This window comes from Dermacentor andersoni, chromosome 2, assembly GCF_023375885.2.
Source record: "Dermacentor andersoni chromosome 2, qqDerAnde1_hic_scaffold, whole genome shotgun sequence".
NCBI lineage: Eukaryota > Metazoa > Arthropoda > Arachnida > Ixodida > Ixodidae > Dermacentor > Dermacentor andersoni.
Window position 1 is genome coordinate 32,727,244 of NC_092815.1, and position 6,000 is coordinate 32,733,243.

Genomic DNA, 6,000 nt, shown 5'->3' on the forward strand with positions numbered 1-6,000 from the left:
CTTGTTGCGCGAGATGCAAAGGGAGTGCTAGTCCATGGGTAATGGACGTGTCTTGGTTCAAAGAATGACAGCTGGCATATAGTGTATATAGCCTGCAAGCACAGATTAGGTGGGCTATGGCTTCCTACAGTTTGTACGCAGGGCACAGTATCGGCGTTATCTTTTTTATTTTAAATGGCGAATACTTCGTGTTAGCGCCGTTTCGACGAACATGGTGTTAGACATGCCTATGCATGAGCGACGCACTGTATTGACACAGCCGAAACGCGTCACATATGATGCCGTGTTCGGGCTCCTTTCTCGCGCACCCCTCTGGACATGCTGCACCATCTGGTGGCGCCGCCTCGCAGTCCACGCGTTGCGCATGTGTAAACATATATTCAGGCAAGATTTCTGACTATATAGGACGCGAGTTCGATTCCTTAAAAAGGCTCCTGCAACATGCCTGGGGCGAGGAAGCACGTAGTGAAAGCAGCGCTGGCGATTTGTAGTGACGAATGTCCTACAGGGATACACTGGGACACGAGTGGTCACAAGAACATTGGCTCCGAGACATTACAAACGCCGCACGGACGAATTATGCTGGTTACAGCTGTCACTGCAGCTACCTATTGTTCATACAAGCACATGATCTTTTTGACTATCAATAATGTACGGTGAATCTTTATCGACTTGAGTAACAGAGCTTAGCCCGCTTGATCACTTGCATTAAATAGTGGCAATGCGACTACTGCTTGTAGAAGCACCTGTTATTATGCTTAGCATTAAATTTCGTGCAGCCGGAAGAACTGACGTAATAATCGATCCTGCAGCAACAGCAACCCTAGCAATAGAGAAAACTTCAATGAGTGGATGTGTTTTTTTATAGAAACCTTTCCAGTTCTTTCTTTGTTGTGTCCGACACCCAGAAGCCAGTCAGTTTTCTGTAACATGAGACCACAAGCGTTTTGTTTTAACTTTCGGGTTGCTTTTATTCAAAGAAAGAAAGCGAAAGGGACCGGGGTCAGTCTATACTTTTCATCTGGTTATGAAACTTCCCCGAAAGTTTCAAATAAGGACAGAAGGTGGTACCAGAGGCGCTGGCATAAGTAGAAGGTGGACAATCTGCCACACATATGGCCGGGCTGCGCAGTCATGCAAATTTTTCACGGAGAAAGGCGCGTCTTCCACATTTATTTCAGCATGTTTGCAGAGGGAACATGCAACGGGAACTTTTAACAAAATAATTTAATCGATGCGTTTGTGTAAAAATTATACACGACACCGCTTCATGATCGACACGCCTCCCTCACCCCACGTAGCCTTCCTTGCACAGACTGTTTCGTTCGACGGTTGGGTAGTCGGTTATACTTGATTAGCAATTTCAGTGTTAGTTATTACTTGATATGTTAATTAAGTTTGCTTAGGTATTATAGATAGGTAGGCAATTAGCGAATAATTTCCTTATTTCAGGTAGATAAATTAATGAGTAGGTTACTTTGTTTGTTTGATTAGGTAATTAGTTTTGTTAGGTTATTTAGTTAGTCTAGTTGGTATATTACTTAGTTATTATGTAATTAGTTTATTGGTTGAGTTTGTTACGTTACTTATCATTGAGTTTAGTTAATGTACTCGTAGTTGTTAGATTGGTTAGTAGATTAGGTTAGTTGGTCAATATTTTGATAATTAGTTTATTAATTGCCTATCGGCTTGGTTAGTTAACCAGCTAGTTAGCTTTGTTAGTATAGTAATCAGTAATTGGTGGGTAATTAGTTTAGTAATAATTAGTCATTATTTAGTAATAATCTGGAATAATTTAGTTGTTCTTCATAAATCTACCAATTTGATAATTAGTAGTTTGTTGCCAGTTGGTTAGCTTTGTTAGTTTGAAACGCAGGTGTTTTTTTACGCGTAATTACATATAACTATAATTAAAACCACGGCGCTGCAATATTGCTTTCCTCTCGTTCCTTCTTCTCCGCCCTTAAACTGGCTCTCTTAACTACTACACGCAGAGACAAAGCAACAGCGCGCGCATTAGATCCTATAGATGAGATGAATATTTACAATTATTATTAGGGTTATAATTATATTCGAGTGCTGATTGCCGTGTTATAGTTTGTTAACGAAGCTTCCCCTCAAGTCTAAATATTGTAAGGCAGTTTGTCGTGTGCGTATCATGGACACGCATGCTTATATCGCCTTCCGTTTCCCTACCATGGTTGCGCTTTAAAACCACGGTGCTGCAATATTGCTTTCCTCTCCTTCCTTCTTCTCCGCCCTTAAACTGGCTCTCTTAACTACTACACGCAGAGACAAAGCAACAGCGCGCATGCGATCCCATAGATGAGATGAATGCATATATATAGAAATGTATCAGTCATAGCTCTCGTAGTATAGCCTTCTGAGCCGTTTCCTTTTTTTTTTTTTTTGAAAGAAGTCCTATTAGGATTATTATAATTACACGAAGGTGTTTCGCCCTTGCCAGCAGCAGTACTTGAAATAGCTATTCTGGCGGCTAGCTTCCCACGCTATACGTGCCGCCCTCGCACCTGTTTAAGCTTTTCCTAGACGCTAGAACTGTACTATGCCCGCGCAACCTTGAGCGATCGGAAAGCGCGTTTTCCACTCTTGGCCGGCGGAGAGGGGAGGCTTCGTTCCGGCCGCGAAGCTCTCCACATCTCTGTAAGGTGCCTGGTGGTGGTCTCGTGCTGACGATGCTTTCTCGGTGAGCGCATATTTCCCCCCTCATCTTTTAAGAGGTTCAATACATACAAGCATTTGTCTCGCAAACCAGATTTTTTTTCAAGGGAATTTTCCACGTCTCAATAATTTCTCTCGTCGTATTCGAGTGCTGATTGCCGTGTTATAGTTTGTTAACAAAGCTTTCCCTCAAGTCTAAATATTTTAAAGCAGTTTGTCGTGTGCGTATCATGGCCACGCACGCTTATATCGCCTTCCGTTTCTCTACCACGGTTGCGCTTTAAAACCATGGCGCTGCAAGTTTGCTTCAGAGACTTTCCTTTCCTTCCCACTTCACCGCCCTTAAACTGGCTCTCAACTACTACACGCAGAGACAAAGCAACAGCGCGCGCATTAGATCCTATAGATGAGATGAATGTTTACAATTATTATTAGGGTTATAATTATATTCGAGTGCTGATTGCCGTGTTATAGTTTGTTAACGAAGCTTCCCCTCAAGTCTAAATATTTTAAGGCACTTTTCCTAGTCTCTAAAGCCGCTCGAGTTCGCTCTTCTCCTCGGGCGGCCATTTTTTCAAGAAATTATGCCTTCCAACCACTCTCGGACTGATGTTGTCCACTGTCGCGGACATCATCAGTCCCTTTCCACATAAGTATGAGGCTCGGAGCAGGAGCTATGGCGCTTGAAAGTAACCGGTGGCTTGACGAACCAACCGACTGAGCTACCTTTCCGGGCAACATTGAAGGGTCACGAGTTCAAATCACATGTTATGTTCCTTTTTTTTTCCCCCTTCTTTTTCTTTCTTTTTAATGTCTTTTCCTTCATTTTATCACTGTACGGAAACCCTCCTAAAAAAAAAAAATTATATATCCTCAATTATGTGTGGCCACACATGCGCAGGTCATAAATACCAGGTTCTCTAGCCGAGTGCCATCCATGCGGTATAACCGAGCTCAGATTGGTCCACCTTGACTGACCAAGTAGGGCACCACTGTAGGTTAAATGAGGCGTACAACTCCTGCGGGACCCACCGTGGTTGCTCAGTGGTTATGGTGTTAGACTGCTGAGCACGAGGTCGCGGAATCGGACCCCGACCATGGCGGCCGCATTTCGATGGGGGCGAAATGCGAAAACACCCGTGTACTTAGAATTAGGTGCACTTTAAAGAACCCCAGGTGGTCGAAATTTTCGGAGTCCTCCACTACGGCGTGCATAATCAGAAAGTGGTTTTGTCACGTAAAACCCCATAAATTAATTTTTAATTTAACTCCTGCGGGGACGGTAGAGTATCCGTCTCCAGTGCAAGAGGACCGTGATTCAAATCCCGGTGCCGAGCAATTCTCCACCGGAAAATACAAAAAAAAACCGTGTATTGAGAAAATTGCACAAACAGGCCTGGAGTGCGGCCTGAACCCGGTGACCAGAACCGGTAACGCACTCTCTCACCAGAGCAGGATTGGCCACCCTGGTGCAGTACTTGGCCACAACCTCCTATATGAATACAACAATCAAACCCCGGCCCTCAGTCCCCAGCAGCCGCGAAGCAACTGACCACGGCAGCGGTCAGATCTGTGACGCTGCAGAGGGTGCTAAGAATACCTGGCTCCGGACAGGCCGCCATTGGAATCTGAACCTGGCAACGTTTAACGTTAGAACGCTATCTAGTGAGGCGAGTCTAGCAGTGTTATTGGAGGAATTAGAGGGTAGTAAATGGGATATAATAGGGCTCAGTGAGGTTAGGAGGACAAAAGAAGCATATACAGTGCTAAAAAGCGGGCATGTACTGTGTTACCGGGGCTTAGCGGAGAGACGAGAACTAGGAGTCGGATTCCTGATTAATAAGGAAATAGCTGGTAACATACAGGAATTCTATAGCATTAACGAGAGGGTGGCAGGTCTTGTTGTGAAACTTAATAAGAGGTACAAATTGAAGGTGGTACAAGTCTATGCCCCTACATGCAGTCATGATAACCAGGAAGTCGAAAGCTTTTATGAAGACGTAGAATCGGCGATGGGTAAAGTCAAAACAAAATACACTATACTGATGGGCGACTTCAATGCCAGGGTAGGCAAGAAGCAGGCTGGAGACAAGTCAGTGGGGGAATATGGCATAGGCTCTAGGAAAAGCAGAGGAGACTTATTAGTAGAGTTTGCAGAACAGAATAATATGCGGATAATGAATACCTTTTTCCGCAAGCGGGTTAGTCGAAAGTGGACGTGGAGGAGCCCGAATCGTGAGACTAGAAATAAAATCGACTTCATACTCTGCGCGAACCCTGGCATCATTCAAGATGTAGACGTGCTCGGCAAGGTACGCTGCAGTGACCACAGGATGGTCGGAACTCGAATTAGCCTAGACTTGAGGAGGGAACGAAAGAAACTGGTACACAAGAAGCCAATCAATGAGTTAGCGGTAAGAGGGAAACTAGAGGAATTCCGGATCAAGCTACAGAACAGGTATTCGGCTTTAACTCAGGAAGAGGACCTTAGTGTTGAAGCAATGAACGACAATCTCATGGGCATCATTAAGGAGTGCGCAATAGAAGTCGGTGGTAACGCCGTTAGACAGGAAACCAGTAAGCTGTCGCAGGAGACGAAAGATCTGATCAAGATACGCCAATGTATGAAAGACTCTAATCCTACAGCTAGAATAGAACTGGCAGAACTTTCTAAGTTAATCAACAAGCGTAAGACAGCGGACATCAGGAACTATAATATGGATAGAATTGAACAGGCTCTCAGGAACGGAGGAAGCCTAAAAACAGTGAAGAAGAAACTAGGAATAGGCAAGAATCAGATGTGTGCGTTAAGAGACAAAACCGGCAATATCGTTACTAATATGGATGAGATAGTTCAAGTGGCTGAGGAGTTCTATAGAGATTTATACAGTACCAGTGGCACCCACGAGGATAGTGGAAGAGAGAATAGCCTAGAGGAATTCGAAATCCCACAGGTAACGCCAGAAGAAGTAAAGAAAGCCTTAGGAGCTATGCAAAGGGGGAAGGCAGCTGGGGAGGATCAGGTAACAGCAGATTTGTTGAAGGATGGTGGTCAGATTGTTCTAGAGAAACTGGCCACCCTGTATACGCAATGCCTCATAACCTCGAGCGTACCGGAATCTTGGAAGAACGCTAACATAATCCTAATCCATAAGAAAGGGGACGCCAAAGACTTGAAAAATTATAGACCGATCAGCTTACTGTCCGTTGCCTACAAAGTATTTACTAAGGTAATCGCAAATAGAATCAGGAACACCTTAGACTTCTGTCAACCAAAGGACCAGGCAGGATTCCGTAAAAGCTACTCAACAATAGACC